Source organism: Myotis yumanensis, unplaced genomic scaffold (genome assembly GCF_028538775.1).
Source record: "Myotis yumanensis isolate MYYU_CA2020_CCGP unplaced genomic scaffold, mMyoYum1.0.hap1 SCAF_16, whole genome shotgun sequence".
Taxonomy (NCBI): Eukaryota; Metazoa; Chordata; class Mammalia; order Chiroptera; family Vespertilionidae; genus Myotis; species Myotis yumanensis.
In genome coordinates this window covers 5,021,126-5,042,371 of record NW_027223767.1, presented here as the reverse complement: position 1 = coordinate 5,042,371, position 21,246 = coordinate 5,021,126, and the positions used below count along the sequence as shown (strand labels likewise).

Genomic DNA, 21,246 nt, shown 5'->3' with positions numbered 1-21,246 from the left:
CAAAACTCACTTATTAGCTCACACGTCTGTGACCAGAAATCCCACATGGCTCAGCTGGGACTACTGTGGTCTCACCTGAGGCAGGATCTGTCACTGAGGGTCTGAGCTCACTCGGGTGCTGGCGGTCTTTAGGATCCAGTTTGGATGGAAGGCCTGACTTCCTCTCTATCTGTTGGTCTCATTCAGTGCTAGTCCATGTGGGTCTCTCCAGATAGCAACTCACTGCACAGAGGCTTATTCCTCAGTTTGGCCTGAGAGACATAGAGGTAGAGAGACAAACAGACACACAGAAGGACAGAGAGAAAAGAGTTCAGAGTGAGCAAGTGTGAGCCTGAGTCCTGTTACTATGAGTCATAGGTTGGGAAGAATTACTCTCTCAGGAGCCATCTGCTCTAAGGATGTGATGTTCTTGAGGCCCAGGACAATGGGACTTTGGGGGAAATTGACCCTCGAGCATTGGGGAAGGGACACTTTATGTCAGGGCTGCCCCTGGGAACCCTCATTTTGTTTGACTTCATCTTTTTTGTAATTTTTTAGAAAAAAATTTTTAATTGATTTTATAGAGCAAGGAAGGGAAATAGATGAGTAGAGAAACATCCATGTAAGAGAGCAGCATTGATTAGTTGCCTCCTGTACCCGCCCCAACCAGGGATTGAACCTATAGCCTAGGAATGTGCCCTGTCATGGAATTACACCAGCAACCTTTTGGTGCACAGAATGACACTGAACCAACTGAGCCTCTCTGGCTGGGCCAGGCACTGACGTTTAGAACCAAGTCATTGAGGTTGTGTTGGATCCCTTTGCCGTCTTCTCTGCAGGCACTACGGACACCCACACTTAAGGGGATGGCACGCATTCACACCACAGGAGGAAGGTGGAGACCATGGGGAGTCCTTGAGGAGAGAACTGCTGACCTGAGAGGTCCATGCCTTGCCCAGATCACAGATGGTCAGAATGCAGAGCCTGAAGTAAACCCAGCTGTGTGTCCTCAAATTTGGGATCCTAGGTGTACCCAGGTTTGCTCAGGGGCTCTGGAAAAGGCTGTGCTGGTAGAATCGTGTGCAGACATGCAGATGGCATGGGGGAGACAGTGGGCATTTGGCAGCCTAGACAGTATTTGTCTGAAAAGTCGCTCAGATATGGAATCACGAAGGTGCACATTTGTCCACAACACACCCACAGTGGAGAAAGACAGGCCCCCTTATGTTGAGCTCATGCTTACGCAGTCCTGAATCACATCCTCATTGGATAATTGGGAAATGGAAATCCTTAGTCAGGCAGGCATTGGCTAGGGTACATGGCATTCAGGGTCCAGAGTTCAGGAAAGTTCATAGCTTCTAGGCCAGTGATGACGAACCTATGACATGCGTGTCAGAGGTGACACAGGAACTCATTTTTTGGTTGATTTTTCTTTGTTAAATGGCATTTAAATATATAAAATAAATATCAAAAATATAAATCTTTGTTTTACTATGGTTGCAAATATAAAAAAAAATTTATATGTGACACGGCACCAGAGTTAAGTTAGGGTTTTTCAAAATGCTGACACTCAGAGCTCAAAAGGTTCTCCATCACTGTTCTAGGCCAAGGCTCCCACCTCCCCCAAAGAGTTGGTTTGGAAATTAGAAATCCTGACCTATTTGGCAGCTCCTGCCTGTTCCTCCCTATTTGGGGGTCGTTTTGTTCTGGGATCCAGAAAGGGAGCAATGTTATGCGTACACACACACACACACACACACACACACACAGATTCTAGATGTGATAATCTTGGGTGAGATTAGAAGAAAAGCAGACACAGAGGAGGTTACAACAGGAACGAAAAACAGGTTGGAGGCACTACCTACATGTGACAGTCCTCCTCCTACTTTACAGCTCCTTCCCCACAGGAGCCTGAACAGCCCTCAGAAGCACTTGCTGTGTAACCCATTGTGCAGGCAGGAGAGAGATGGGCATTGACAGGCACAATGACTTATCCAAGATCAAGAAGAGTAAAGAATGAGAGGTTGAGTCTGAGCTCAGGTCGGTTTCCTCAACTCTGGGACCCTGGCTGCACCCAGAGCTCCTAGAAAGCTGGGGGTGTGTTGGTGTCACTGTGTACAGATAAGGTGCTTCCTGGAGAAGAGGGGTCTGCAGACAGCAGTCCATGGGACTATTTGCATCACTAGGGGGTGAGTGGACTCAGGGAAGACAATCCCAGGTATGAGGTCACTATCCAATAGAACTTGGAACCCCCGTAACCAGGCACCCACATTTTAGCCCAACAGGCAGCTCACTTGCCAAGAGGCATTTGCCAGTGCAAGATGTTCTCTTGTTGTTTTCCCAGTGATTGGTGCTCTTGCTTCGGGAGACCCGGCAGTGAGAGCTTTTGGAGACGGTGCCGACGTTGGTTCAACCCTCGTTCCAGACGTATCTGGCCTTGTCCAAAAACATGGCCTCAGGTAACACAAGGTGGCCTGGGTCAGACCCATTCAGGCCAGGCTACCTCTGTGCACCATCCCTGTGCAACCCACATCCCCTCCCCTTGATGTGGTGGGAAGAAGGACCTGAAGGGAGAAACCTGGGGCAAGAACAGCATTTGGGGCAGTGAATGACCTAGAGGTCCTGCTGTGTTCAGACCCCAGGACAGGGCAGGCAGGTGGAGATGGCTTCCAGCGGGGTCCCTTATCTGTGCCAATGACAATCCTAGCCCTCTGGCTGTCAGACATTTTCCTCTGCAGGGGAGGTCTGAGTTGATCACACTGTGTGTATGTCAGCAGTTAGGGGATGCAGGGGTCACAGAACCAGCAAAACAGGGCTGTGAGGCTTTCATCCTGGTGACTGGGAACTGACTACACAGAGCTCCACACAGGAGAAAGAAGAGGAGCTGACTGATGGGGTCCTCAACTCCATGCCCCTGCAGGAGGCACAGGTGCCCCATATATGCTCCAGAGAGCAGCATGGCACCAGGGTGAGTGCAGGTGCTGAGGCAACCCAGACTCCAGGACCCCATGCAGTCAAAGGGGTCCTTGGGTTCCACAAGCTGCCCTGGTATTCCCTCAAGATGCCTCCTGGATTCCAATTGCCAAAGTGATCTGGGTCTCCATCTCCTCCTCCCAACCCACTCTCACTATCTGTCATCTTTCAGATGAGATGCAAAGTCACTGCCCACAAAGTTTTAGGAATATCAGAAGAGAGACTTTGTACCATTTCACCTCATGCTCAGTCAAGTGTATTTTTGCATTTTTCTACAAACGTTCCCTTTTTAACACCCATCTCCAAGTGTCCACGTCGGCCTGACAATCCTTACACACCTTCTCCCACGCTTACACATCATCAAGATTAGTAGGGATGCTTTTCCCAAAAGGACATGGGGCTCAAGGTACCAAGTCTCTTGCTATGCCCTTTGCTGCCTTGAGGACCACATTCCTGTGGTCCCTCCAGGTCAGGAGCTGGGGCCTCCCTGGGCTGCAAAACATACTGAGAGGGGGACCTGTTATCAGGGCTGGCGATCCAACTGTTCACTGCTGTGGGATCTGGACATGATCCCCTCCTGTGCCATATTAGGGGTGCTGCCCTGAACACCTCACTTGTTCTAATATCCAGACCCTCCCACCCCTGGAAAAGCCTCTCTGTTTCCATCTCAGAATGCGATGTTGTGTCAGAAATCCCAGGGTTGACATTGTTAACACCAGGAGGTGCTGTCCATCCTCTGCTAAGAAAATGACCAAGATACTAATGTGTCTCATCATAACTCACCTCCAAGTCGATTCTGCCGAGAACCTTTTCTCTTGTCTATGTAGAAACCATGAAAACCTGTGAAGAATTTTTCCGAGTTTCTTTGAGCCAAAGTGTAAACAATTGCGCTGAAGCAAAATCTCAACCGAATGAGATAGTAAGGCTCCAGAGAATGGCAGCTTTGCACCTTGATTTATACATTACAATCAAAAGAGGAGACTTGTGTGGGTTGCGTGAAATCCATTTGTGATAGATTAGGGAGGCAGGAGAAATTAAAGCAGGGAATCTCTGGCTTGGATAAAAGGCAAAATGATAGACACATAATTCTTTTACATAGGTGTGAACAGGATAGTTAACAGTCAACAATGAACTCAATGACAATGAGCAGATTTGTGGTCTTTGCAGAATGATGCCTGTGCTTTGAGTGTTCTGAGAGAAGAAGAATTACTTTGACATTACAAAAATATGTTGCTGTAGATTAAAAAAGACAATAGACAAGCTCAGTTAAGGTAAAGATTGACCTTTGACAGGGAAGATGACATACACTGCTTTTACTAGTAGTTTAAAAAACACTTTAATTTCAGACCATCCTTTGTGGTTACTTCAGGTCTCTGAGTTTGCAAGGCCGCCAGGTTAGCATGTGGTCTTTGCAATCACTCTTGCCCCATCTCCAGCTACCAATCCCTGAGTGCTTGGGGTTCAGTCTGAGCTGTAGCCCCCAACCCACCTGGCAGGTTATGAGCTTCCCCTGATGGCATGTGCCCCCTCTGTCCCAACACAGGGTGGCAATAAGGCCTCTATGGGGCCTGCGGCTGCAGACCTGGACAGCATGCCCGCTGCACTCAACACTCAGGTGCCAATGAACATCTTTGCTGCCTGGGAGGTGGACTGCTCCAGCCCCACCTGTGTGCCTAGGCAGTGCAGCCTCACCTTAACCAAGCTGCTGATCTATAAGGAGCTGGCTAAGGAGGTCAGGGGTGTGGTCATCAGTGTGAAGATCCAGGGATCCAATACCATCTTAAGGTCTGATGAGATTCTGCTGCCCCCCAGTGGTCAAGTGAATACCGACCTGGCACTGACCTTCTCCCTGCAGTACCCCCACTCCCTCAAGGGGAAAGGCAATACCTTGCAGATCCTGCTGCAGCAGAAGCAGCGCCTTAAAAACCAGACCCTTCTGGGATATAGGACACTCGCCATGGGCAACATCAACATGGCTGAGTTGATGCTGCGACCCCTCCAGGGTGGCCAGATGCTGAGCCTCCATAGCACCATCAAAGAGACATCTGCCCATGTGGCTGAAGTCAGCATCTCCTCCTTGTCCAGCCAGCCCATGGAAGTGGAGGACAGCACCCGGAAGGCTGGCCCCAAAGTCAAGTCCAGCTTTAGTTACTCTGATCATCAGGCTAGCCATGGTCCCAGGCTCTGGCAGGACCAAGAGGAGGAGGATTTTGACTTTGGGAAGTCAAAAAAGCAGCTCCAAGGAGTAGGAAGAATGCCACCCATGACAAGGGAACAGTATGCTATCAAGAAAGTTGGGGCGTGGCTGCAGAGAGCGCAAGTGCACAGGGAGGAAGAACTGAGCCTGGAGCAGGAGTCTTGGGAGAATGTCACCGAGGAGGATGATGACCTCGATGTGCTGTGTGACTCGATTGAGAACTTTAGCGACAGCAGCTCATGAGAGTGTCCTCAGTACCCCAAATCCTTGGCTCAGGCCATTCTAGGAAGACCTATGTTACCCCAGTGCCCGAGCCGGAAGGAGCCCCCAAATCCAACCAATGTGACAGGATGAGACGCTAGAAAGCAGCGGGCACAACACCACACTGAGTCTCTCCTCATCCCCTCCCCAAGATCCTCTGGGCAGCAGATGGGCTGTTGGGGCTGGAGCACATCCCAGATGGAGCGACAAGTGGCACAGCCACATAACAAGCAGGTCAACAGTCTGAACAACTACTGTCCTGACCCACCAAGCCAGCTGCAGATCCCCAGGATGACAGTGTATGATCACCTGAACTGCATCCTCATCTCTGACAACCAGCTGCCTGAGAACATCCTCTCCTCAATGCCTCTGACTGGCAGGGAAATTTCCTGGCTGAGTCCTGCAGCAACACATGCTGGTGAGGTGTGCACCTGCTCTAAGCCTGAAGTCCAGGCAGCCTTCAGCACCATCATCTGGAGGATACAGAGACACTGTCACTACAATTCTCAGCCCTCGAAGCCTGTAGAGATCCTGGTGGCAAGGCCACAGCACTACTTCAGCACTGTGCTACACGTCTTCCTGGAGCTGCTCACTACAACCTGCCCCCTTGTTTGGGCCACATGCACTTTCTGGTCACCCTGCTGGGTTCCCATCCCATGACCTGGTACCTGGGCGCCTTGGAAATCCCCTACAACAACTTCTTCCAGGACCTGCCCAGGCAAGGCCTGTTCTACAAGGAGGCCGACCAGAGAGCTGTGAAGGACACACTGGACATGCTTTTGAGAACCACACAGTACATCACAGGGGCCAATTGTGTCCACCAACTGTCCATCATGGAGGCCACACTCACCTACAAACAGAAGAGACCCAATGAAAAGTCCTTGAACATCATTTCCTTTGTGGTGTTGGTGGGACTTGGAATAGTGGGACCATTCTGGGTTACATCAGGAGACTGAGATTAGGACGCCCCCGTGGGGTCTAGTGTGCTGTCATCCACCCCACCACACAGGTCTGTGGCAAACAAGGAGGCTTCACTGACCCTATTCTCCTCCCCATCTGTGAGAGGAGGCCCGTCCTGCTCCAGCCAGGGTTTTGGCGCTGAGTTGATGAGCCTGCAGGTGGATTACTGGACAGCAGATCAACACATAGACAGAGAGACTCTGAGAACAAAGACCAGGCTACCGCCAACCACATCCTCAAGTGCACCTACCAGTCTCTCCAGATCAGCAGGCTGCCGGGCAGGGGTGAGGCTGAAGCCACATCCACCATGTTCATGACAATGGTCACCAAGGAGAAGAACAACAGGGTGATGTGTTTTCCCAAGAAAATCAGACAATGATGTGAAGTACCAAAGCCAGTGCCTGGAGGGCATCTGCCATCCGATCCGCAGGGCCAAGCACCCACAGAACATGCTGTGCATCCTTGTACATGGCCTTAGTGGGACAAGGTGTGTTTGCCATGTCAAACACTTCCCCACCCACCTCTTCGGATGCTGCAATCCCAACTTCTAGCCCTGTCTGTCCCCTGCCCTTCCCCAGCCCTAGCCAAGCCCTGAAGGACCAGATGCTTCTCTCTTCACTTTCCAGTTTGGTACAGAGACAGACCCTGGAAACACAAAGCATAAACTTTTCAGCGTGAAGGTGCTCACAACCTGGAAACTAACGTGCTGGTGCCCTCAGGGACCAGCCAACGGCTCTGCTTATTACCCAGAATGCTTCGGTGAGTGAGAGGTCAGGCAGACAGTGTTGAGATGCACAATCATTGAGGCAGAGGCCTTGGGACCCCAAAACCCTCATTGAGAAAGGTTTTCACCATCCAGACCTGCCCTTCCTGGAAGCCAGGATTCTTCCTCCTGTGGAGTTAGCTTCAGTGTGTGCCCGACTCAGCGCTGTGTGATAGAGGCCAAGGGCTGGCCTCCCATTGGGGCATCCTCACAGAACATGGAGGCTTGTCAGCCCTGCCCTGCACCTCAGCTGCCCTCCAGCCAAGTGTCTCCAGCACCACCCTCTCCTGGTGTCCAATAAACTCCATCCTCACAAGGCAAAACAGAAAAGAATAAACAAAAGACCAATATGGTACCCTCCACCCAGGCACACTGACTGGACAAACTGGACAAATACCAGGTGCCCACCTTCCTGGGAAGAGACCTCTCTTTTCTCCCCACCTTTCTGTGGTGTTATAGAGCATTTGCTACCATCCAGCCAGTGTGGGACCAACTATTCACCAGGTGAGCACCTCCCCCTAACAGCCACCCGTTTGCCACAAGTTTTCAGGTCACTGCATCTCTCTGAGTGTTTGTTTTCTAAACATGGGTAATGGAGGCCCAATCGGGTTATTGTAGAGACTCAGTGGGGTCCTCCCTGGAAAGTGCTCTCTAGATGACTGGACAGTGCAGAGGTGTACCAGAGGGCCTGGGGTTGAGCCAATTGGTCATTTTCTCTTCCTGTTGAGGAAGCCTCTGCCCAATTTGTGATTCCTCAGGGCCTTGGGCTAAGCTCTTTTCTCATGTCATAAAGAGATTAAAGACTCCTTTAGGGGTTCCTGTCCTGGTTGAAGCCAGAACAGAAAGCCCACGGGTGAGCGGTGGGGCCCAGGCTCACCAGATATCTGAGAGGGCTGGTTTGGGCTCCTTCATTCAGCAAATATATCAGAAGCCCTGCCAGGTACAGACACATCTCTAGGCACTGACCATAATCCAGTGCTCAGAGCAGACCCCAAGCCTACACTTCAGAGCTTCTTTCTACTCAGGAGCGTGTCATTCGAACTAGGCTGCACAGGATATCAGTTTCCACAGGACAGTTGATATGACATCCTAATGGCTTCTGCTATCTATGGCTGCATCCTCCCCTATTGTGAAGAGGAAGGAGGATCTCTGTTCCAGCAGAAAACGTGAGTCGGCTTTGTATTACAGCTATGAGGGGAGTATCGAAACTGTGACTTCAATGTGCTGGCAGAATCCTGTATTCCACACCAGGTGGGATTTCTGCAAGAGGGCACAGGTCTGAGGGCTTCCCCCATTAAAAAATGACGGGAGTCAGAGAGGTATTCATGTGGATTTGGGTGATGTGGGTGAGTTGGAAAGTCATTGTACAGAGTGAGCCTTTCAGAAAACTCATATCCTTTGCTCCCAATCCCAGCCCTGACTGCACCCCTATCCAGGGAGCCTGCTCACTAATCTGGTAGAACCTTCTTAGTGACAGCTTGGCAGGTATATCCCACCATGCGGGAGTTGAGTTTCAGTGGGAGGTGAAGCACCCCACAGGGCAGCTAGTGAATTAGGCAGCATGTACGTGTAGGAGCCAAAATCTGAGTGATAGAAAGACCCTGGGAAGCCAGGGATGGAGATGGAATCCATTTGTTCTCTCTGTGGTCAGATATTTCTGGAGGACCTACTGTGTGCCAATGAGTGACATGAACAGGGGGGACAGCAGCCCTACCTATCCTCATGGAGTTGACATTTGGGTCAGAGGGTCATGGGAGGGAACAGGGACACAGAGAGAGCATGTCAGGTTCCCCTGGAAAAGGGGACAGGTGGTTCCCTCATGGATCCAGAGCTGTCAGTTAGGAGGGTTTTCTGCCAGCCTTCCTGGGTGACCAGGGGCATCTCTGCCAGGACTGCCAGATTGAAGGTGAACAAGGAGGAGGTCCAGCTTATGGATGGGCAGAGCAGGGGCAAGGACCCCAGGCTTTCTGAATGGTGCACTGGCAGGGCCCTATGGAAGGAAAGGAGAGGCCTCAGTCTCTCCCACTCAGCTATCTCTCTCCCCAGGACAGTCTCCTGCATCCTGGGCATCTGGATGGACCAGCACCTCCAGAATTAACCAGCCTGATGATGCTGTTAGCTTCCCTAGCAGTCAACTTTCCAGTTGCTGACCAGTAAAACCAGGCCCATCATCTCCATTCACAGCTGGACCACCTGAGCCCACTGAGGCAGAGACAGAGGAGGAGGAGGAGGCCTCTGGGTGGTGGTGTGGGTGAGGGGGATGGCGTGTGGCTGGGCCACACAGAGAAGAGCTCTCAGAGGCTGGGATTAGACAGGAGCACAGAGTAGGTCAGTCAGTGCCCATGGCCTACAGTCTGGAGGACTTCCTGGGGTCTGGTCTTGAACTGAGACTTCAAAGATGGATATGGGAGGTTCCCTGCCTTGGGAGGTGCACAGAAGGCAGTCATGGTGGTGACATGCTCTCTTTCTGAATCTACAGAAACAGCTCCAGAGCAAGATCAAGAAACACCTAAAGAGGAAATGCTAAGCCTAGTGCCCTCTCTAGAGCCAAGTAGGCTCCAGGCACAGCTGTCACTGAACTTCCAGACATGGAACCACCTGTGGCTTATGAGCTACTGGCTTCATCTCCTTTGAGGCTTGTGGTCCCAGGTTCTGGGCCACAGCATGTGTCAGCTGCTATGGCAGGAGGGCTTCTCCTCCCTGATAACAGCAATATAAAAAAAAATTTGTTTATCTTACACATACTTCGAATTTTAGTGTATTTTTATTATATGATTGAGTAAAGGAATACTTATTTAAAATAAAATTTATTTAAAATAAATTTAAATTATATAAATTTTAACTCTATGATCCCTCAAACATAAATTCCAAATTCAAGTACATTCACAATTTTTCACAACTGTCACATCACATCACAAACACACTCTAGTTCTGGAACATTTTCAGAACCCACAACCTAGGTATGTGCCCTGACCAGGAATCAAACCTGCCACCTTCTGGTGTATGAAATGACTGTCCAACCAACTGATGAGGCACTCTGTCCAGGGAGAGAGAGAACAATATTTTCATTTGAATTTTTCATTCTGGTTTAAACTGCAGTTGGATACCTTTTCACATACTATTTGGCCTGTTTCTTGTTTTGGAATTTCAGTTGGAGGGCTTTTGCCCTCTTTCCCATTGGATTATTAGGAAATCTCAATTGATATGGATATCAGCATAATGCCGTGTAGCTTGCAAATGGTTTCTCTAGCTTGCCATTGTCTCCACTTGCTATGTGTTTTGCCAAGGAAATGCATTACATTTTGATGTGGTCAAATCTGTCTTCTCTTATGCTTTTTGATTTTGTTTCTCATTTTGAGGGGAAAAGATGTTCTCTGTCTTATCTGGAAGATAGGCTAGGTTGTATTGTGCTAACAGAGCCCTAAACCTCAGTGGTTTGCAGCAGCAAAAGTTAGTTTCATAGTCATGTGACTTCAGTGAACTGATGGATTTCAAAAGGGTTCCTTTTTTCAGATTGTTCACCTTTTCTTAATTTTTTTATTTTTATTGTAAGGATGAAAGTAAGGACTTCCAACTGCTTATATGTCGGAGTGGAAACCAGAAGTCGACGTTTTATTTGACAATGGCCTGTGGTGAACATGACATCTATTTCCCCCTATTCTTACATCTTCCCGTTTCCACATCCAGGTGGTTCTGGGGAGTGTGGCTCAGGGTCCTGGCGTGGAGGTATCAGCACATCTAACTGGCCTGTTGCCTTTTGGATCAGATGCTTTTTCAGTGGTTGTATGCTTTTTCACTTTATACTAGTGACCAGAAAACAATTCTGGATGTTCTCAATTGAATTAGAGCAGTCAGAGAGTGAATGAGATCAGTCAGCCAGTAGTAGCAGGGAGCCAGCTGTCTGAAGGGTCTTGGATTTGATTCCAGTAAGGGCATATACCTTGGTTGCAGGCTAGATCCTTGGCCCTAGTCTGGGAAGAGCAGTAGTCAACCAGTCGATTTCTATCTCACATCGATGTATCTCTCTCTGTCTCTCCGGCTCCCTTCCATTCTCTCTAAAAATCAATGGAAACTTATCCTTGGGTGAGGATTAACAACAAAAACAACAATTTAGTGAGAAGAATGGAACTCCCACTTGCATTAAAACCTCAGGCATGTTAGCGGAGTTCATTAAGGCTTGCTCTTTTCATGTGAAAAATGAGTTGCGCCCTGGCAAGTTTCCCTCAGTGGATAGAGCGTCAGCCTGCAGACTGAAGTTTCCCGGTTTTGATTCTGGCCAAGGGCACATGCCCAGGTTGTGCGTTCGATCCCCAGTGGGGGTCATCTAGGAGGCAACCAATCAGTGATTCTCTCTCATCATTGATGCTCCTATCTCTCTCTCCTTCTCCCTTCCTCTCTGAATTCAATAAAAATATATTTTTTTAAAAAAATGAGTTGCAAGGTGAAATTAAGTAAAAAAGTGCTTAACATAAAGAATTGGCACGTGGTGGATACTCAATCTATATGGTCCATTACTTTATAAATACATATTTATGTCAACAATCATCAAGTGGAAACGCAAAGTGTAACGTCAACGAAACAATCTAAAGCATTAAGATGTTAACAGGAATTGCCCAGGGCCTTCCAATGCTCTATTTCTCTATTTAATCATAAGTGGATGGACTTACTGAGTTCTAGATAGAAAGATAAAATATTGCAAAGGCACATATTCTCATGAAGTAATCTAAAATTTCCTTCTTTGAAGTAAATATTATAACAGGATTTTGGGGAAACAAAAACTGTTCTAAATTTTATCTAAAAATAAATATGCAAACAAATCAGGAAACAGTTGAAAAGAATATAAGAAGGGGACATGCTCTGTCAAGTAGAAAGGACTCTCAAGTAGTGTGGCCCTGGTGCTGGAGTGAGCAGGTCATGGGAGCTGGGCAGCGACATCAGGTACAGGGCAGAGCACACGTGGGACTGAGCGGATCATTATGTGGCCCTTTGGCAGTAAATAGCACTGGGGCAGCTGTTTATTGCCGTGGTTCTCAACCTTGGCTGCACATTAGAATCACCTGGGAATCTTTTTAAAATCCTGATTTCTGGGCCTCATCCTCCGGAAATTCTGTTTCTTTGTTATGGGTTGGAGTCACAACATTAGTAACAAAGAAACAGGATTTTCAGAGGATGAGGTCCAGAAATTAGGATTTTAAAAAGACTCCCAGGTGATTCTAATGTGCAGCCAAGTTTGAGAACCACTGATTTAGGGGAACATATTAGATCAGTATTTCAGATCTCACCAAAAACATTTAACATGAGTTTAAGTTGAATACATTTTACTGCGCCTTTTTTTCTTTTGAAAGTCTAATGCAGGTGGAATGAAAAACTTAAAAACAAAATATGAGAGGATATAAATAGACTCTATTTAATTCCATGATGTAGAGATAGATAACACTTTCCACATGTTGATGTTTTTGGGGGGAGATGAGATGCAAAGGAGAAAAAAGGTCAGTCCGATGAAGTCCTGAACAAAGAGCCTTGCAGACACAGATGTGTGTGCAAAGGCCCTGAGGTGGGAAAGAGCTCCACAGGTTTTAGGAATGAAATACAGGCCAGGGTGGCTGGAGTAAAGAGGAGTGTGAGACAGAAGTTGTGCAGGGCAAGGGGTCCAGAGCCTGCAGAGTCTTGTTCAGGTTGTAAGATTTATTCCGGGTGCAATGAGGAGTTTTAGAGGATTTTAAGTGAAAGATTTTAAGTGAAAGATATTTAGCAACTATCTTTCTATTAGTATTTTACAACAATATTTTAATAATAAGATATGGCTGTTGCATTTTGGATCAGATGTTTTTTCAATGCCTGTCACTTTTTACTAACTTTTATAAAGATACCTTTTTAAATTTTAGAATATTCAGTCCTAGGTTTAATTTTCTAAAATGCCTACAACATCTGAGAAATTTAATTATTTTTATTTTAAATTTATTTTTAAGAACAGTTGATATACAATCTTATAAGGTTATAGTGTTTCAGGTGTTTGATATTGTAATTTGACAATTTTATGAGCTCACCAGTTCTTTCTTTTTTCTTTTTTATTAATAATAGCTACTGTATTCATATATATATATATATATTATTAAGATATTACATATGTGTCCTTATCCCCACGTTACCCCCAATCTCCTGCTCATGCCCTCCCCCCCACCTCCCCGTGATCCCTGTCCATTGGTTCAGCCTATATGCTTGCATTTAAGTCCTTTGGTTGATCTCTCCCTTTTACCCTCACCCTCCCCTACCTTCCCTCCAAGGCCCGACAGTCCAATCGATACCTCTCCATCTCTGGATCTGACATTGTTCATCAGTTTACCTTGTTCATTATATTCCACAAATGAGTGAGATCATGTGGTATTTATCCTTCTCTGACTGGCTTATTTCACTTGGCATAATGCTCTCCAGTTCCATCCATGCTGTGGCAAATGGTAAGAATTCCTTCTTTTTTACAGCAGAGCTATACATATAGTGGCAGTGCTATAGAAGGGGGAGAATGGGTGTTAGAATTTATTAGCTTCAGGAGAGTTCAGAGATAATCTCTGAAATTTCTTATTAATTTTGTTTTTTAAAGAGAATTTAACTATGCTCCTCCTTAGAAGTTTCTAATTCCAAATCAAAATGCGCTTCCTATTCATTCGATCAATTTAATTTTCAGGCGGCATTTTTTTAGTGGTGGTGTTTGTTTTTCTTGCCTGAGAAAAATTAATTAAGGCACCAAAGACAACTGTATATTGGTCATGTTTCAGTTGATATTTTCTAGTTAAATCTTCTCATTTCTGTAAAGCTCTTGCAAGTCAAGGTGTCCTATCAGGAATAGTAATGAGGGCTGGAGTCTGGGAGTTCCCAGCCGTAGAGGTACAATTTCCAATGTTAATTATAGGTGTGTTTGTGGCTCTTGCTTTTATTGTTGTTTGGTATCTGCAGTCTCTCAGCAAATTTCCTAGAGGTGTGATGTAGTGGGTTGAGGTTTGTTGCTTTATGGGTTGAGCAGCATGATGCTCACTTTCCTAGAGTCTCACTCAACCCTCTTATGTGCCTTACTTTCTCTCCCTGCTATCTACAACAACCAGAAGGGACACCAGGGCAGGTGGACCAAATTTGATAGGTGCTCCCATTGAAGAGCCAGTTAGTTTAATTACAATTGTGTGAGAATTTCTCTATGGGGCTTCTTTATGTTGTGAGGACTGACCTCTGACACAGCCGTACACATCCTTACTTGCCTAAGAACACCTGAGATTCATGCAGGAAAGAGCATGTAATTTGATATTGAATTATAATATTAAGTGAAAGATTTTGACGATCAAAATCCCCTTCGTCTTCTGAGATGAACAAGACCAGCTCTCATTTATACAGCCAAGGTGTTTTCCCCAGACTCACAAATGGCAATTCCAATAGAAAAGCCAGTGGTCAAGTCCAGGCCCATTTTCCCTTCTGTCTCTCCTTAGCCTGGGATCTGTCAACCGTTACCCTTAGTTCCCTCAACAGTATTAACAATACGGCTCAAATAACGTCTGCAGCACAAGCAAGGGAAGGTCCTGGATCCAAGAGACAACTCACACAAGTTCACCGAACGGGAAGGGAACTGGGAGGCCAATGGGCCCTTTGTGCATCCCAGCACCAGGTATAGGTCTGCAGGGTGTTGCTGGGTGAGCTTTTCTGGGATTCTGCTGTATTGTGCCAAGTAAATGTCAATGTAAGAAGCATTGAAAACTGTGAACAATTGTTGAGATTTTATCTGAGCCCACCTGTCAATTGCCATGAAGCAAAATCTCAATGCATTGAAATAATGCTCTGGAGAATGGCCATGTTCACCTTGTTTTAGATATTACCATCAAAAGTGGAGATGTATGTTTGTTGTATCAAATCCATTGGTGATAGATACACACATACTTCTTCACACAGGTGGATATAGGATAGAACAGCCAACAATGAACTTAATAACAATGAGGGGATTTGTGGTCTCCACAGAGCACAGTGTGTCCAAAACAAGGAAAATTCCTTTGACATTCCAAAGCTATGTTTTTCTGGATTCCAAAAGACAATAGACAGGTTCAGTTAAGTTAAAGATTGACCATTTTTTAGTGAATATGCCAGCCTACATGTAGCGAAACACCAAAAACTGCTTTTGATTAGAAATGTTTTAACTTCACGACATCCTTTGTGAAAAATTTAGGTCCCAGAGCTTAAAAGACCACCACCCAGGAATTCTCTGACCTAATCACAAGTTAGTGAGTGCCCACTTTTTGTGTGACCACACTCTCCTTCGTTCACGTATACCCCACCTATTGCCACCAATCATGTCCCTCCTCTGTCCCACCACAAGAGGACAAACCATCAACACTGAGTAGGAAAAGGACCGGTAGGGTTCCAGCAGCTGCAGCTTCCTCACGAACTGTGGGCCAGGCCACCACATCCACGGTGCTCAAAGCACAGGTCCCCCAGAACCTGTTAGCCACCTGGGAGGTGGACTGCTCCAGGCCCAGCTGGGTTCCCAGGTGGAGCAGTATCACTTTGAAGAAGCTAGTGATCTTCAAGGAGCTGGCCAAGGACCTCAACTCCGTGGTAATTTCCATGAAGATGCGGGACTCCAAGGGTATCCCAAGAGATTGTGCTGCCCTGTAGTGGAGCTGTGCAGACCGACCTGGCGCTGACCTTCTCCCTGCAGTAAAATCACTTCCTCAAGGAAGGAGGCGACAAGCTCCAGATCATGCTGGAGCAGAGGAAGTGCTATAAAAATAGGACCGTCCTGGGCCACAAGACACTGGCCATGGGCGCCATCCCCATGGCTGACGTCATGCAGCAAAACCCCAAGTGTGGCCAGATGCTGAGCCTCTGCCGCAGAGTCAAGGAGTCCTCCACCAAGGTGGCCGAGATCTGGATCTCCTCCCTGTGCAGTCAGCCCATCAACAAGGAGGACAGTGCCATGCAGACAGACCCCAAGGCCAAGTCCACAGGTAACTACACTGAGGGGCAGGATGAGAGATCCTTTTCTGAGCTCTAGACCAGCTACAGTGGAAAGCACAGACAGGACCTGCACAAGGATGACTTTGAGAAGAAGAAGGAGAAGAAGCTGCAGTGACCAATACAAGGAATCTTGAAGCAGAAAGTCCTGGCGCTTTTCACAGATCCAAAGTGTCAGAGAGGGATCTTCGGGCTGACATGCTGATGAATCGCAGGAAAAGTGACCCCTACATGGAGGATGGTGAGATCATCTCTAGCATCCTCAGGCCCAAGCTCAGGCCATACTTCAAAGGCATGTCAAACTCCAGCTAGCAGATGGAGATGTGAGGAAGCCACATTGCCAGGACCAAAACGGAGCCTCTGACTCTTGCCCACATGACAGAGAATGTGTGGGCCTTGGTACGAGAACAGCTAAGTGACAGTGACAATGAATTTGTGGGCTACAGCACACCCACCAGCCATCCATCAACCATGAGGACAGCGCCAGACAAGCCAATCTCAAGGCTGAGTGCTCGGAGAACCACTCTAAGGGCAAGTCTGAGAATTTCCTCTCGAAGCTAGAGGCCAGCTGCAATGCCAGCCACAGGCAGGACCAGGAGGAGGAGGACTTCGACAAGGGGAAATCTGATAGTCAGAAGGAGGTCCATGACTCAGCAAAAGAACTACCACCAGAAAGTCTTGTTATGGCTACACACAGTCAAAGTGTCAGAGGAGATCCTGGACATTGGGCAGGAAGGACTATGTGGAGCATTCCAGGAGGTGGAGGAGGACCTGGACCTCCTGTATGACATGCTGGAGAACGCCAGTGACAGTGTCCAGATATCGAGGACGATGACAACGTCCTCAGCACCCCAACACCTCAGCCCTGGCAATACTTTGAAGTCCTGTCTAACAGCCCAGACATGACGGAGAATCACAGTGTCCTCAGCAGCCCCAATCCCAAGCTCAGCATATACATCGAAGGCCTGTCAGACTCCAGGTTACAGATGGAGATGTGGGGCCTCTATAGTGCCAGCATCTGAAAGGAGCCACTGAGTCTGGCCCATCTGCCTGAGATCACGTGGGCCCAAGGAGGCAAGCAGCCAAGATACAGTGACTCCAAATTTGTGGCTTACAGCATACCCACCCCTCAGATGGACAAGATCCTGGATGGCCAGCCTGTCCATTCAGCCCATGGATCATGTCGTCGGTGCCATACAGGCCAGCACCAAAGCCCAGACCTTGCATAATGACTCTGTCGACATGTCTGAGAGCTTCTTCTTTCAGCAGGCAGCGAGCTAAAATGCCGCCCACAGTTCATCCCAGGAGAATAACTTTAATGAAGAGAATCTGATAGTAAGAAGGAGATGCATAATCAGGCACGAGAATTACCACCCGAGAGCTGTGGAATGCATGCTCATGGCCCAAGTGTCGGAGGAGGTCGTATCCTCAAAACAGCCCCTGGTGAGGCATGTCCCCAAAGTAGAGAAGGCCCTGGACTTTCGGTATCACACTGTGGAGAACTCCAGCTAGAGTAGTCTAGACATGGAGGATAATGTAAGTGTCCCCAGCACCCCAAAGCCCAAGCTCAGGTGATACTTTGACAGCATGTCAAGTGATAGTGGCTCTCACTCAATGGCCCATGGAATTCGGTCCCCTGGGGAGCAGCTGGAGGACAGCCTGGAGGCAGAGTCCTCCATCTGGGGTTGGTTCACCAAGATGCTCCCATCCATAGTGCACTTCACCAAGTCTGTAGTCTTCACCTCCAGCAGGTCCAAGGGGAAACAGGCTGGCCACCGGAGCAGCAACACAGCCCTGAATGAATGGTTCAACAGCCTGGACAATGATGGCCCAGACCTACAGAACCAGCGGCAGATCCCCAGGAAGCCCGTGAGTGACCAGCCAAACAACATCCTCATTTCCCAGGACAAGCTGCCCGAGAACATCATCCTGGTCAACACTTTGGACTGGCAGGGCCAGTTACATTCAGACTGCCTGCAGGGGCACACACTGCCTGCCTGTGGTGTGCGCTTGTTCCACAGTTGATGTCCAGGAGGCATTTAGCATCATCATCTCCTGGATGCAGAGATATTGCAAATGCAATTCCCAAGCTCTGATAGCAGTTTTCCCACCAACCACCTCAATAGCTGGACTACATGCATTTTCTGGTCATCCTGCTGGGTTCCCAGCCCATGGCCAGCTACCTGGGTTCCATGGAATGTCACTACAACAACTTCTTCCAGGACCTATACTGGTGGGACATGTTCTACAACCTGGAGTCCCAGAACACCTTGCAGGACACACAGGAGGTTTTGTCGAGAATCACAGAGTAGGCGCCAACTGTGTCTACCTGCTGTCCAGTGAAGAGGCCATGCTCAATGAGCAGCACAAGCGCCCCAACGAGAAGTCCTCACAGAAGCTCATTCCCTTAGTGGGGGCAGAGAAGGTTGGAAGAGTGAATCGATATTCAGCCATGTCAAGAGATTCAGATGATGTGGACCTGTCATGCTCCAGTGTTCTTCCTGCCAGGAAGGCCTCATCCAACACACTCTCCCCTCCGTCAATAAGTGGAGGCCTGTCCTCCCCAAGCCAGAGTGTCCATGCAGAGATGATGGAGCTGCATGTGGATAACTGAACGGCAGCCCAACCAATAGACATGGAGAGAATTGTGAAGAAGAAAGACCTGCCTACTGCCAAAAGCACACTCAAGTGCTTCTTCCAGTCTATCCAGGCCAACAGGCTGCCCAGCAGTGGTGATGACACAGCAACACCCTCCATGTCCATGACAGTGGTCACCAATGAGATGAAAAAGAAGGTGCCCAAGAAAACCAAGAACAAGGATGTGGAGTCCACAGGCCAGTGTATTGAGGGCATCAGTCACCTGGTTAGCATGGCAAAGAACCAGCAGAAAATGCTGCCAGCCGTCATTGATGACACAGAGTGGAAAGACATGACGTTCTTCCAGCTGGAAGCCCAGTGGTCCTCTACATCAAGCTCTTCCCCATCTGCATCGTTGGACGTTCCAATTCCACATTCTAGCCCTGCCTCTCTCCCTGCCCTTCACCCAGCCCTTGCCAAGCCAAGAAGAACACAGATGCTTTTCTGTGAATAGATCAGTTTACTACAGACACAGACCCTGGAGACACCCAAAGAGAAACTGCTTTGAGTTCGAATGCACTCAGAACCTGGAACCTTAAACAGCTATTTCTCACTGGGAGCTCCTAACTGCTCTGTTCAATAACCAGAACGCTCTGGTAAGTGGAAGCTCAGGAGGGTAGTGTTGAGCTGGAGAATCATGGAAGATATATTTTGGCCTCAGGATCCCCAGCATTCCCAGTGAAAAGGGTTATGGCCTTGAGAACCTGCCCTTCCTGGAAGCAAGGACTCTGCTACCCTGGGGAGTCAGCTCCAGCCTGTGCCCAGACTCAGAGCTGGGTGGCAAGAGGTCAAGGGCTGGCCTGGGATTGTGGGCATTCTGAGCAGAACAGGGAGGCCGCTCAGCCAGCCCTCAGATCCACCTGCCAAACAGCCAACTGGCCCCAGCACCACATTCTTGAGATTTCCAATGAACTTCAGCCTCACAGGGAGAAAAACAAACAAACAAACAAACATGACCTGTATAGTGCACATGGCCATCCTACACTGGCTAGACAAAGTGGTCGAATACCTGAGGAGGGAACCCACCTTCATTTCTGTCTATACTTACAGAACTTTTGCTACCACCCAACAGCTGTGGGACCAATTATTTACCAGGTGAGCCCCTCCCCTTCGAGAGCACATGATCACCAGGACAACTGTTGGCTGTTTGCCTTCAGGTCACTGCAACTCTCTGAGTGTTTCTTCCTCTGAACACTGGGTGAACCCAGAAGCTAGCTCATAGGGTTATTGTAGGGACTCACTGGGTTCGTCCCTGGTAAGTGTTCTTTTGGAGCCTAGACAGTGGAGAGGTCTCCTGGAGGGGCTGTGATTGAGCCAATTGGTTATTTTCTCTTCTTCTTAAGGAAGCCACTGCCAAATTTGTGATTCTCTTTGGGGTCTTGGGCTAAGCTGTTTCTGCATTTCATGGAGAGATTGGAGATATGATTAGGGGTCCACTTCCCAGGTGAATCAGGTATGCCTGGGGTGAGCAGTGGGGCCCCAGGGTCACCCAGCTATCTCAGATTGGGCTGGTTTGGGCTCATTCATTCAGCAGATATATCCGTCGCCCTGACAGGTACAGACATGTCTCTAGGCACTGATCATAATCCAGTGCTCAGAGCAGACCCCAAGCCTGCACTGAAGAGCTTCCTTCTAGTCAGGAGTGATTCAGTCACACTAGACAACACAGGCTCGTAGTGTCCACAGGACAGCTGATGTGACATCCTCCTGGTCTCCTTCACCTATGGCTGCATCTGCCTGTATTGTGAAGAGATGATAGAACTCTGTTTCAGCAGAAAACGTGAGTCAGTTTTGGATCAGAGCCATGAGGGGAGTATAGGGACTGTGAACTCAAGGTGCTGGCAAAACCCTGCATCCCACACATGGTGGGATTTCTGCAAGAGGGAAGAGGTCTGAGGCTTCTCCTACAAAAAGAGAAGGACTCAAGAGAGCTGTGCATGTGGATTTGGGTGGTGTGGGAGAGCAGTGGGAACTCAGTGAGAGAGTCAGACCTTCAGAAAATTCATAGCCTTCCCCTCCTAATCCAATCTTGCCTGCAACCCTATCCCGGGGACCATGATCACTAATCTGGTAGAACCTCCTCAGTGGCAGCTTGGCAGGTGTACCTCACCCTGTGGGAGCTGAATTTCAATGGGAGGCAAAGAACCACACAGGACAGCTCCTGAATTATGCAGCATGTAGGTGCAGGAGCTAAAGTTTGAGGTGATAGAAAGGCCCTGGGGTTCTTTTGTTCACTCATTGGTCAGTATTCCTGAAGCACCTACTCTGTGCCAATGAATAACATGAACACGGTGGACACCAGCCCTCTCAGTCATAATCGGAGTGTCGTGAGAGGAGCAGGGACACTGAGAGAGCATGTCAGGTTCCCCTGGAGAAGGGGACAGGTGGTTTCCTCATTGATCCAGAGCTATCAGTTAGGAGGGGATTCTGCCAGCCCCTCCTGGGTGACCAGGCATTTCTCTTAAAAGACTACCAGACTGAAGATGGA

General features: G+C 48.3%; 1 pseudogene; it reads left to right on the top strand.

Annotated features, from left to right (window-relative positions):
• Positions 1–4,573: 4,573 nt before the first annotated feature.
• Positions 4,574–5,392, top strand: LOC138994619 (phosphofurin acidic cluster sorting protein 2 pseudogene; annotated as a pseudogene).
• Positions 5,393–21,246: the final 15,854 nt, after the last annotated feature.